The 14,172-nt window shown below is 33.1% G+C and overlaps 1 protein-coding gene across 1 annotated transcript in view; it reads left to right on the top strand.

Annotated features, from left to right (window-relative positions):
- The window catches only part of ROBO2 (roundabout guidance receptor 2), a 573,165-nt gene that overhangs the window by 435,078 nt on the left and 123,915 nt on the right, over positions 1–14,172 (top strand). The gene's annotated exons all lie outside the window — the stretch shown is intronic.

Below are 14,172 nucleotides of genomic sequence, written 5' to 3'. Positions count from 1 at the left end.
TCTAATTCAAAGGGTTATTAAGATGATATAACTTATTCAGAGCACTGTAGACACTGTACAGTGGGTGTACATAACAGCTGCCTCAGTTTTATAAATCCTACTGATTGGTGGTATTTATTAGTTATGTAGGTAACTACAAAGAAAACATAGTTAATGCTAAAAAATACCGAGTATATAATTTTCATGAAATAATCACAATTCTCCTCTCTCTGGCCAATTGATTTCCAAAGAAACACATAAAATATTTTTGATTTAAGAGATATCACTTTTTATTTTAAATCATATAGGTTTATTTATAAATTTTTCCAGCCCGTTTGCCAAGCCTAAAAGTTGTCACCCTCTTCTCTACCTCTGGGAGATTGAACATGGTCCAGATATTATATTCTAACCCCAGTGCAATCAGTTATCTGGGTTGGGAACTTCAAATTTCACACATTACCTGTATCCTTTGTCCACTGGTAATAAGAAAACCACCATCTTTCATAATCTTTTTAAGAAGATTATGTAACGATTAAAGCAAGTATTATTGGAGGACTTACTATTTGCCATGCATTGTTCTAAATGATTTTTGCATATATTAATTTCATTATTTTAAAGCTTAGTGTTCCAGAATAATATTACTCCCATTTGAGGTATGTGGAAATAGCTTAAAGAAGTTGTTTCCAAAGACACACATTAATATGTGTTAGGGCCAGGACCTGACTTAGTATCTGTCCAACATGAAACCTGTATTTTAAACTAATGGGCTCTGTAATTATGTGATTACGAATTGTTTATGGAATTGAGCCCCTTACAAATTTTACATTTTAGATAAAATTTTAAATAATTGGTTAGAAACACTATATTATGAGTAACTTTATAGGAATACTGTATAGCATTACTATTAAGGGTAGTTTTTAGACCAATTGCATAACCCTCACATAAAATGTCCCAGTGTTTTGAAAATCTAAACTTGGACCAGGTCAAGCTTCCCTCCTTGGAAGCTGAAAATATAGATTTTGTTTATAAACAGAATTAATTAGCAATTTTCAGAGGGATGCCAAAATGGTATTTTTTCTGTGTTTTCATCAAATAGGTGCTAATAGTTGCTGTTAACACGAAACTAATTGCCACCTAGGGTGGGGAGTGCAAGTTGCCTCGTCCTGTGACCACACTGGCCCATCTGTTGAGAATCTCTGCTAAGGAACAATGCAGGAACTGGCATGCAATTTGGGTTCTGGCCAGTGGTCAACTAACAAGCTGGGACCACTTGGGCTAAGAAATGCCTTGAAGTCAGAGATGCTCTGCTGTCCATTAACTGGCAGCTCTTGTGTTGTGTGAGGGCAGAGCCAAGACCAGGTGCCAGTTTGCAAAGCAAAGGATCTGCCTGAGTGCCACCTGTCCCTGGCATGTGAGTGTCGTCCCACCAAGAGCCACAGCAGGTGTGCTTCGTCCATCAGAGTGTGGCATATTAGAGCATTCAGCTAGGCTAAGGTCAGGACCAGGGCAACATTTTACCTTAGCCCAAACAGGAGGACAGGCCAAAGGCTTAGCAGGAGATGAGATAGTTGTCACATCACACCGTATCCCAAGGGTGGATATACTGGATGTTTATCATCAGAGACGCTCTTTCTCATACCTGGGTTCTTGCCTTAACTCAATAAAAGGAAGAGTTATGTAATTGACTCTATCAACACAAATCCTTGCCTTTATAAGACAACTTGTGGTTAGAATCACTTAGATGAATTCATTACTCCACAGGCTTTTCAAATTAAGATACAGTTCTGGTTGTTTGTTTATTTTTTTCTGTTGTTATTCTTAATAAATTGAATCGTAATGTGGAGCTGCAAGGTTAACTAGAATTTAGGAGATCAACATTCTTATCCCAGCCCTGTCATAATGCATCATGTTATTTTAAACAATTTATGTTACATGTCTGAGTACCACAGTCCACATCCTCAAAATATGTAAGTTACCTTGGATGGTTTCTGCAGTACCTTTAAATTCCAAAATGGTATGAATCTATGAATGGCAACAATGCAAAACGATTTAAAAAGTATAATACATTTTTAGAGGAAAAAAATCCCTAAGATTTGAAATGAATGAGCCTAAAAAGGAATATTAAAATTACTCATATAACCATTACCAATGGCATCTACTTTTTACGTTTTGCATATATCTTCTCAGATTTCTATGTGTAAATGGGCTTTTTTTAAATTCAAAATTGTTTTTGACCCTGAATGCTTATCTAAAAAGTCTATTTAAAAACTTTACTTAAAAAGTTTATTAGACTTTATTTAAAAAGTCTAGTACTGAATCAAAAGAGTTGTTTTTCATTGCATTTGCCTTTCCCATAAATATAATATTAATAAATTATATTTACATAGTGCTTACTCTATATCAGACCTACTTTAGGCATTTTACATTAATACACTTATCCTTAGGACATGATGTAAATACTATTATTATTCCAATATTACAAATGGGAAAAATGAGGCATAATGAGGTTAAGTATGACAAAGTCACTTAGTAAGGGGTCTAGGATTTCTGGCTCTGAAGTCCACACTCTTGACCACTAGTTTGAGGTACTGGATGGGAACAACTTTTTTCCATTTTCCATTTGGGATTGAAGATTGGGAAAATACAGCTTAGTAAACGCCTGGAGCGTTTAGAAGTATCACTTTCATCAGAAAGTCACAAAATATATCTGTGTAGTAAAGTACATAATAAAGATTTTATAATCTTCATTATAATGGTACTTATAAGCAATAAATAAATCCATTATATCATATCAAATAAATAAATTTTCATCTTAAAACATTTATTATTTTACACTGCCCATTGAAATAGTATTTATAACTATCTTTATTCTCACAGAACATTTTAACTTAATATATCTGTGTTCTTCACAACAGTGTATCTGGAAAAAATATAAAGTCACGAGAAACACATTAGAAGCTAAAGAAATGCTTGCCAAGTGAATTAAATAGCATGAGTAAAGGATAAATACTAGAACTATGAACTCTTCCAGGGCATGATACTTTAACTCATCTTTTCATTCTCAGGGCACTTTTGAATTTACTAAAAGAGTATTTTTTAATATTTTCGTGATAATATTTGATTATCAACAGTTCCATGGACGGTTATAAACTGGAAGGCAGGACTGTGTTCCAGACTTTATATTTTCTACAAACATATATATATATTTTATTTCTTATAATAGTCCCTTTGGGAAAGTTGCTGCTTGACCCACATATTCACGTCAACTGGTATGAATTGAAAGACAAAGGGAAAAAAAACAAATAATAACTAGAGACCCAGTATTACAATGACAATGTGAATGAGGATTATATCTTTGTTAGTGTGTGAAAAAGATACAATTGCCAGAGATAAAAGATAAGAGAATGCTTCCAAAGCACACTAAGAATATACTCCACCACAATAGAAACAATTCTTAGTGAAATCTATTTTAGTTGGTACACAGTATTAACTCATTGGAGCTTCATTCTAAAAAGACCATATTTAGACAGGGAGAGTTGTGATTGGGGCACAGTGAACCTTTGCCAATAAATTCAAGTACTAGAAGTTTCTTCTGAGAAGGTGATTGATCAATCATATAGATCCGTGGAATAGCCTTAAGGAGTTCCCTGGTTGCCTAGTGGTTAGGGTTCAGCTCTGTCAATGCCGTGACCCAAGTTCAATCCCTGGTCGGGAACTGAGATCTTGTAAGCCGCGCAGTGTGGCCAAAATATAAAATTTTATAAAAATTAAAAAAAAAAGATCTATGTAATAGCCTTGTGACAAAATCTCAGTGCAGAAATTTTGCTAGTTATTCTTATGAGCATAACTGTCACAATTGCAAAGGTTATTATAATATCTTTCAACTCATTTCATCAACTATATAGGCGTTTGGCACTTTTATAAAGAATATCTGGTTGAGTATTCTGTGTCATTGCAATTCATACAACATATGGCACTTGTTATAAAAAATGTTCAATGAAAACTATAAATATTCTATTCATTAACTCACATTTTCTAATAGTTTTGTCCAAATATTTACAGCACATAGAGCAGAAACAAAAAAGTCAATCAAGACTTTTACCTTTATTTGAGATTTCAAAAAGAGACTGAAAGAAAATATTTTGAACATAATTTATAGTAAGATATCAATTATCTCAAGGAATAATGAAAATCTTCAATGTAGACTAACAAAATATTATTTATATTTCATGAATTATTTCATAAGTAACCACAGACATCAGTCAAACATTTCTATGTGTTGATATCCCAGCATATTAAAAAAAAATGAGTTTGCTCTCAAGAATTTGAGAAGGAAGGGAAGACTTTTAGAGGAAAGTATGAGATATAAAAACATTAATTATTAAATAAGGAAAATTATATACAGACTATGATGTACAAGACTCTTTAGGGTTTCAGAAAATAAAAGCTTCTCTATTCCCATGTGACACTAGAAACGGGTCTGAAAGGAAGAATAGCATATCTATAAGCGGAAAGAAGACTATTCCAAGAGATGGAAGCAGTATGAAAAAGCCCTGGTGGTGGAAAGTGTAGGCCAACAATTTGTGGTTCAGTTTCCCTGGAGTGTAGTGGAGTGGCACTTAAGGCCAGCAAGGTTAGTTGAGGCTTTATTATGAAAGCCTCTAATCCCAAGTGAAGTGTTTATATTGAACACACTGTGAAATGGGGATTCACTAAACACATTGAATAGAAATATATTCTTGTTTCTACGTTTAGAAAATTGAATCTTACATTTATGTGTAGTGTAGCTTGGAGCAGAGAAAGTTTGGAGGTAGGCATACCTGGTAGGAAGTTGTTTAAAAACTAGTTAGTGGATTACATTGGAGTATTTCCTGTGAATACACCAACACGGATATTAATGCAAGTGGCAATACAAAGAAAAATGTGGTTTTTTTTTTAATTAGAAATTGATTCTATATCAGGGTTCATGGGAAAAGAGGGATTAAAAGTAATACTGAAGTTTATTCTGAGGTTGGGTGCCTGGATGAATGATGTTGTCCTTAATAAATAGAGAAGTCAAACGATTTGTTTAACCTAAATCATTTTGAATCATATAATAATACCATATGTAACTGAATTCAAGTTAGAATTATTTGTGAGATAAAAGAGTATTTTTTCTCTGAGTTAAGCGGAAAAAAGATTGCCAAATCAACTATGATATGCCATCTCTGATAGATGATTTCTAATTTCAGAGATTTAAAATATGAAAAATGTGTATCTTAAAATTGATTAACTATGGGAGTAAAAGCTAATGTTTCCAGATGTTTTACATGCAAGTAACTCATTTAATCAATCGTCACAATAACCTCACGAAGTAAGTATTTTTTTACTATATTTTACAGTTGAAGGATCTGAGGAGCAAATTTCACTGGCAGACAGAGATTTAGATCGAAGCACTTTAGCCCTAAAGTATACTCTATTAACTACTACACTAAAATAATTTGTTTTAAAGAAAATTATATTAAGATAATAACAAAAACTATAATTTTTTGAGGGCCCACTGGCTTCATGTTAGGCTGTTTCACATTTTATAATTAATCTTTCCAACAGCCTTGAAGTATGAATCCCCTCTTTTAACAAAGGAGGAAACTGAGGTTTAGAGCAAATGAACTACGTGCTCAAGATCACAGGACCTGTGGGTGGCAGAGCTGGAGTCCACGCCCAGGTCTCTCTGACATCATTATTGTAATTGTTTCTTTTTCTCCCAGACTCCCCAACTCCCTTTGCCATATTTATCTTGATCTCAAATATCCAATCCTACGTCTAACATGTGGGGCTCACCAAATACACATTCAGTACCATATAGTAGCTCTCAATTGGGGCCAATTGTGCTTCTCCCTTTCCTAGAGGGACATTTGGCAATGTCTGAAGGCATTTTTGATTGCTACATTTGGGGGATTAGGTGCTACTGTCATCTAGTATGGAGAGGCTAAGAATGCCACTAAACATCCTGTTACTGTGCACAGGACAACTCCCACAGCAAAGAATAATCTGCCCAAAATGTCAATAGTGCTGAGGTTGAGAAACCCGATTTAGTGGAAGTGATGAATCTGGGCCTTGCTCACCTGAATGCTATTTTATTTGATTTTTATTTTTGTTTTTAATGTTAGGGCAAAAATAATAGAATATAGTTCAAAGAAATAGATTTCAAAGATAATAGTCTTTTCTTATTGCCTTAACTATGAAGGTTATACCAGTGAGATGGACAAATAATACCATGAATGGACTTGACATAAACATGTCATCATTTAACACAAGAAGAAGACCCTTTGGTTCACTAATGACTTGAAGTGAATGTATATTTTTGCATATTTTCTAGAACATATGAGGCAGGGAATTTTTCTTTTCATTTCTTGTTCATGAAATTGTTGCTGAATTGATCAAACTAGTTGAGTAGTTTAATTAGAGAAGTGTCTGAGCCTTCATTTTCAAGTAGACCTACCAACCCACAAGTTCTGTGACACATTTAATGATAAGTGCTCCTATGTCATGTTGAATTTCTAAATTACTCCATAAGCACATTTCACAAGGAAGTTTCTATGGGCAGAAGGCAAGAAAAGAAAGCCTTCTGAACCTTCCATAGCACCGCCTAGAATGAACATCTCTCTGAGGACACAGAAGCCTCCCCTGCCCCTAGTGCTCACTTTGAACACCTATGAAGGAGAATTCCTGGAGTTTGTCCATCAAATACTGCAAAGCCACTAAGTATGTGGCAAAGTTAACAATCCATTTTATCCCAAACTTGCAGTCCCTTATTGCACAGAGTTCATTCCCAACTCAGAAGAGTGCAGGAAGAATGGGAGCTGCTAATCAAAAAGTCTGGTCTGAGCTGTGAGTTCTGTGGACTCTTGTGAATTTAATCTCTAAAGTCCTTTTCTAAAAGAACTTAAAGTTAAGATTAATTTCTCACAAAACACAAAACTGTGAGATATATCTACTTTTCCAAATCTGATATTGCAATTTCTAGTTCTATTGTAAAACCAAATTGTCTTAAATGCACTTATGCCAATAAAATAATTATTTCTAAATTGGAGGATAATTTAACCTGCTTCAACACTTAATTTGTTCCAACATTATCTCCTTAATTGTGATATATTTGCACTTTTTACCCTAAATTTTTCTGTTCTAATTAGTTAAAATAATAACTGCAATATTTAAAAAAGTATTTAAAAGTAATACATTTAAGGAGTTGCAGATATTATTTGAATAATCTGCTAAAGGTTAGTGAAAAAATTATCACAAAATGTTTGCATATTAAGGACAATCGTGAAAATAATTAAACATTCCTTTCTGTTATTATGAGCCAAAGGAAAATCCCAATATCTCTAGAATGGTTTGAACTTGATTTCATATGAGTGTGGAAGGAAGAGTACATGATTTTATATATGTGTTATAATTGTAGATAAAAAGAACTATGTGACCCACGTAGGCTATAAAGTATAGAAAACTTTACTTGATATCCCTTTGCCAACAAAATAATGGCCTATTGTGTTCATTTCAGGGTCCCAGCTCTCAATTGTGATTTAAAAGCTCCACTTTAGGATACACCTTAAATATTATAGATTGAGAAAATATCACCTGGAATTTAGGCTACCAAGAAGTGCTTACATTAGTTTTAATAACAGTTTCAACTATTATCTGTGGAAGGATTTTGTTTGATAAATTGTGAGCAGAAAGATCGTTTTAGGAAAATTGATCCACTTTTCCTATTTTCAGCTGCCAAGCGTGAAAGAAGCAAATATTTAAATTTCTCCAAGAAGGTTTATGTTTTATAGAAGGGTGCCTTGATTCGAAGTTGTGAGTTGCTAAAATGCCCTCTTTTTGTGCAACTGAAAAACATCACTGAGTTCTAACTGACTGCGTGTCCATGTTCATTGTAATCCCTATAGTGGTATTGCTTAGTTGATCGGTGTGTCTCTAATTATCAGTGAATGATTCCATGAGATTACTAAGTGATTTTTTTAATCTTAAAAATTCTTCTGTTGAAAACAAAGCAATAGACTTTGTAACATTTTCATGTAAAAGCTCCATAGTTAAATTTTCACTGAATTTGGAACTACAGAATGCCTATCTTTGCAGACATTCCTTAATTTTCTGAAAGAATCTAAAAGGTGTAAGGTGATCTTCAGCTATTTTGATGGAGTGCAAGTATTTTGAAAACTGAAAACAAACTTTTCAAGTCTCCCTAAAAGGAAAGAAACATTTACTTGTGTAGATATTAAATATTTCTTGGTTCAATTCATAGTTTTTACGATTGGCCAACTTAATGATTAATAAAGCAGATACATAATAAAATTTTAAGTGCTAATTCAAAACACTCATTATAGAATTGGAGCCAGACATCCTATAATAAGAAGTAGTAGGTGATTTCAAAACTAAAAACGCTGAGAAAATAAATTTCCTTCCACGAATAACAAAGGTGCTTTTGAGATGAGAACGGTCTTTCAGGAAGTTTTATTAGTGTAGAGACCTCACACAAGTCAAACAAGGCAATGAGATACAGGGACTTAAACTGAACATGGTAAAATTCCAGTTTGTAATAGAAAACGTAGTGTATTTTCTTTTGTCTTTTCTCCTCTCAAATTCTATAATTTAGGAGATTTGTAGGGGGTGGTCCCTAAGTTATCTTAGTTATATTCATAAAAGCCAGAAAATCATGAGAAGTTCCTACCCTAGAAGCTTAAGGTACATTGGGGATTGCAAAGTATGAGATACGTATAAAATGTGGTTATGTTATAAAACTTTGCCAGTTTTCAAAAATCTTGTTTGGTATTTTCAAAGTAAATTTAGATTTATAGGAACTCTTCCCACTAGCTGTGAGAGATTTCTTTAGCAGGAAGAAATAAAATAGATTATCTCATTTAAATTTGGAAGTGATTTTAGCATATAGTATTCTGTTTCTTAAAATATCAGTAATATTTTCTCTTTTGACACACTTTTAAGATTATTTAAGGTCACACACAAACAGAACCTTGCATACAAACTGTTGTTTTAAGTATTAAAAGAAATGTATTTTGTTTTGTTTATTATTTAGCTGAACAGATGGTAATGGTTTGACACAATTTAGTTCCCTTTTTCTCTTTTTTTTTTTTTTCCTTTGGGAAAAAAACAACACAAAAACCAGAGCTTCTTTTCCCACTTTGTCACAGCTGGTTACCAATCAATCTCAATTCACGGTACAGTGATGATAGCACATGTCGTCCGGGGGCCAAATCTGATTGGGTTGCATTTTTCAGCAGTGTTTCATATCAGAAAAAAAAAAAAAGGTATCTTTATAGTGGGGACTGTCAGCACATGATTGTACAACTGTCATTAATCAAACCTGGCAACAACGACTGCATTTATACAAGTCTGAGACTGGCAGATCTCACAATCAAAATCACCCAATTTCTGTTAAGATTTCCTCACCAGTAATGTTTTTTCATCTGGTTTTTTTTTCTTATTTTTAATTAAAGTCAGACAATACCTCCTACATGTTGATGACATATAATATTATACCATGTTGGAAAACTAGTTGTTTTATACCAAAGTGTGCTCTAGTTACTAAAAATTTATTCTCCACTATGTAAAGAAGGCTAAGAGCAAATCAGGGAAAATTTTAGGTACATTAGATTGTTTAATAAAACAATAATTTTAAAGTATATATATATATATATATATATATATATATATATATATATATACATATATATATATATATCAGGAAACGCATTTATGACCCTCCTAGGATTACAGTTGGTTTTAGAGTAATACTGAGAAAAATATTGATAAAAGTTAGTTTCTGGAGTTTTTGAGACTCTGAACATAGAGTGTGATGCAGAAATACACACCTGCTCAAAGCACATGCACACAGAGCAATAAACACACATATCAAATGGAAAAGGTGTGTTGCTCTGTGTTAGAAAAATAAATGGACACTGATACACAGGACATCGATTTCAGTCTCTCTATAACTCGAGACAACAATCTCAGAATCTTCTTCTATAAAATGGTGTTTGGAAATAGGCATTTTCTCTAAGTCATTTATTGTTGTGAAATTTATATGAATCTCAGTTATAAATTGTAAAGATCTCTTTAAATATAAGGAACTATTATTTATAATTATTTATATTACTCAGTCAATATTTGCTTTCTAGGGACAAATGAATGTTTCCCCAATTATCCAACCTAGTAGTGTAAAGCATCAATGAGATTACTATTAAGCATGTACGAATTTATCCAGAAAGAAATACAAGAAATAAGGCCACAATTATTGGACCTGTGGAAATATTTGACGTCTAATTTCTTGTGAAATATGTACTTTTAGGAAGCAAATTATTGTCTCAGAGACATCATGACCTGTAGAGAAAGCAGAGACTGGTAGTAGATACTCATGACAATTTTTCTCCTGACTATAATTGTCTCAATGTGTGTGGCCTTGGGAAAGGAACTTTGTCATATTTTGCCTCAGCTTGCCTAAATGTGAAACTAGCAACGAGCCAAATATCTACTTCTTTCTGGGTTTTGAAGTCATTTAGACGAAATTTCTTTAAAACCAACCTTCAAATATCTTAAGTTTTTGCAGGTAAGAGCTAATTTGATCATAATTATAGGTTTATCATTTCTCTGATCTGAGTTGTATCTTATTGTGAAAATCGACAAAGGTACCATGACATGCTTCAGTCTCTTGGGTTGTGGGTACTGTCAGGGTTCAGGCTAGAGACTGGCACAGTGGTTCAGTCATGTTGGAAGGGACCACAGTGTCTCCAGTTGTACAGTTCTATTAGACCCATGTAGGCAGTGTGATGAAGGAGAAAAAATGTGTACTTCGGAGGAAGACAGACCTTGATTTGAAAACCCAAATTTCTATGTGAAAGTGTCAAAATTTTAAATATCAGTTATTCCAATAATTTTAAAACATTAGTGAGCCAAAACACAAACACACACACGGATACACACACACCACTTGCTCTCATGCAGATTTCAGTCCACAAATGAGCAAACTGCAATTATGATTTTATAGTATCCAGTGTAAATTTCTGTAGTCAGACCACAAGGCCTGAATTCTAACAACAACTCTGCCACTAAAAGCTTAATTGGCATGTTGACCATTTATTCATTGAACCCATTAAGGAAAACTTTGTGGGAGTAGTTGCCATTTTGGTAGTATATCCCCTGCTTACTTTAATTTCCCTTTATAGATTCATACATCACGATTTTTAAAAATTGAAACTTTATGCTTTCTTTTGGTAGAAAGTTGTAACCTCTGTAATATAATTGATGAAGAATGTTCCAGGAGATCTAGTTTTTAATATGGTCTAAACTTTTGCTACCAATGAATTCCCAGACTCTGAATAGCAAAGTATTATTTTTCTAATCTTAAAATTAAAACATTAGACTAGACTCAATATTTTTTCATTTTTTCCCTATGTCTCAGAATTTATAATCTGTTGGTTTCCTGGAATAACCAATTTCCATATATTTTCTTATAATTGCATAATTAAATAGCCTTTTTCCCCCTCTTATCGTAAAGGTATTTTATTTAGGCTTCAAGTATTCTCCTTTAATATTGATAATTGGGGATTTTTTGAGTATTTCCATGTTCACTGATTCATATTCTTCATAGTTTTCTAGACTTAAATTATATTTTTTGAAGTTATTGTTTTTACACGTGAAGAGTTCAAGTTCATGTATGTCACCTTTTCAATTTTTATGTCTCTAATTCCTTTCTTGATAAATAGGGGGTAAAATTGAACATAATATTCTGCTATGCCATGTTTTATAAAAGTGTAAAAATAAACTATATAGTTTCATGTTGAAGTTTATATGCCTAAAATTTCTAAGTTTTAAAATAGGAGACATAATAACTTTACTCCTTACCTACTGGAATTGTTATGAGAATACATTAAAAAGTATATTTAAGAACACTATGCAAATGCATTTTTTGTCATTATTTTATTTTAATAACACATGTGATTAGAAACCACCCTAGTTGCCAAAATAATGAGTTGATATTCTGAAAAGCATTGAACAAAGCACGAAGCTTTACTTTGTTCTCCTGTAGTCTTCACATTGTTTTAGATATTCTTCTAGAATTATTTCATTTATTTTTGTGTAGAGAGAGAGGGTTTTTTTCATGTTACTAACTTACAGAGGGAAATTTACAGTGATAATATGTAAATCAAAAGTCTAGATTACTAGTCAGGATTTGCTAACTTCTTTATTTTAGCTCTATCTCCATAGTAGCATTTATGTATTAATATTGTGAGTCTTAACATTTACAGTATTTTGTTTGATTTAACCTACATTTCAGAACTAACTGCTGATATATAAAGCTAATAACACTACTTTGTTTCTTGCTATAGTATAGTTCCATATTTCATATTAGTTTACCTTTCAGTTCTGCATACAATTGTTTTACTAATAACCATGCTATGAAAGAACTATAGAAGAATTTTAAGAATTTCTTGGATGGTTCATCACTCATGCCATAAGCATTCATGGAGCACATCCAAGATCTCAGGTGCTGTTTGGTAGGCTTCAGAGTATATAGTTTGGAACAAGAGAGAATCAATTATTGTTCTCATGGAGCATACATGCTCTTGGAAACTAGGAAGACAATGAACAAGCAAACAAAATTTGATAGAGGTGTGTGCTCTGAAGAAGATAAAAAGTACTAAAACTAACAAAAAATATGAAAACAAAGAATAAAAACAAGTAAAAGTAATTTTAAAATGTAACTGGTGGGTACAGGGCTACTTTACATTGTTTGGGCAAGAAAACATCTTTGAGGAAATATTTGGATTATCTTGAAAGTCAAGAATGATCAGCAATGAAGACTGCAGGGGAAGGGAATCCCCTGAAGTTACAAGAGAAGTACAACGACACAGTGGTAATTAGGTTGTTATGTTGAGCAAGGGAAAAAGGGCCATGTTGTTAGAAGAGAGTGAACAAGAGGTTGGAGAGATTATTTAAAAATCTCAAAGACCAGAGTCTGTGCTCTTAACCACTTGGTTATGCTACTGGATGTTAAAAGCTCTGTGTTGGGGTTTTGGATATAGCAGTGAGTGAAGCAGAAAGGACCTCTGCCTTTATCAAAATAGACAAATCAAAATGTGAGCAAGTGCAGAATGATTGGTGTAGCAATAAGTTTTTTTGTTTGCTTTGGGGGGTTGGTTTTGTTTTTTTGTTTGTTTTGTTTTGTTTTGTTCTGAGGAGAGAAGAATCATCATTTTCTAGTGTGGTAATGGATGCCTTCAAACAAGAGTAGTGGAAGATAAGGCTTCCCTCATGACTTAGGACATTGTAAATCAGCAGAAGTTTAACCCAAAACATGCGGACAGAAAAGTAACCACCATAACTGGAGGCTGGAGGAGCAAGGATAGTTACGTTTAGTTGGCGTGCTTGGTTCATAGACACTTGATTTCTGTCTTGCAGAGTTCTGTAAAACAGAACTTTTATTAGGTCCATGTCTCAGCTCGTAATAATGTTAAGCTGTGTTATTCTTTTATAACTAGCTAGAAGTAGAAGAAATCTGATTATAATAATCTTCAGTGCAAGCCTAAAAAGTTTTTTTTTGGTCCTGAAAGCAATAGGAAGTCACAGCTAGTTGTAAGCAGACAGAACCAATTAAAGTAATATTTTGGAAATATAGCTTTAACTGTGTGGTATGTATGAGGAGGACAGTCAGTGTGATCAACCAGAAGCTATTGCAACAATGTGTGTGTGAAATAACAAAGACCATCAGTGAAAATCAAGAAGAAAAATCAGATATGAAAAGAATGTAAAGATAACTTCTTCATTAATTTGTATCATTTCTGAGAATCTAGTAAGAGCATATTCTTATGCAAGCTCTTAAAAAATTCATGTTAAAATTTTAGAATTTTTTTCTGAACTAGTATGTTAGTGTACTTGTTAAAAAATAGAAGTGTGACAATAAATGTTTGTGAAAGAGCCGAGGACATGCATTTCCAGAAATCACTCCAAGGCATGTTGATGTTTTAAAAGTTAATATTGCTAATTTAAATAAGGATTACCCCTTCTTAATTCTTTTAGCCAATGTCTCTTTTGTCAATTTGCCAACAAATAAGAGAATTTTCTCCTTTAATATATTTCAGCTCTATTATAGTCAAGGTGCCTAAAAAATAAATCATATATTTGAATGCAGTGTAACTT

This window comes from Balaenoptera acutorostrata, chromosome 4 (assembly GCF_949987535.1).
Source record: "Balaenoptera acutorostrata chromosome 4, mBalAcu1.1, whole genome shotgun sequence".
NCBI lineage: Eukaryota > Metazoa > Chordata > Mammalia > Artiodactyla > Balaenopteridae > Balaenoptera > Balaenoptera acutorostrata.
This window is presented reverse-complemented; position numbering and strand designations above follow the sequence as displayed.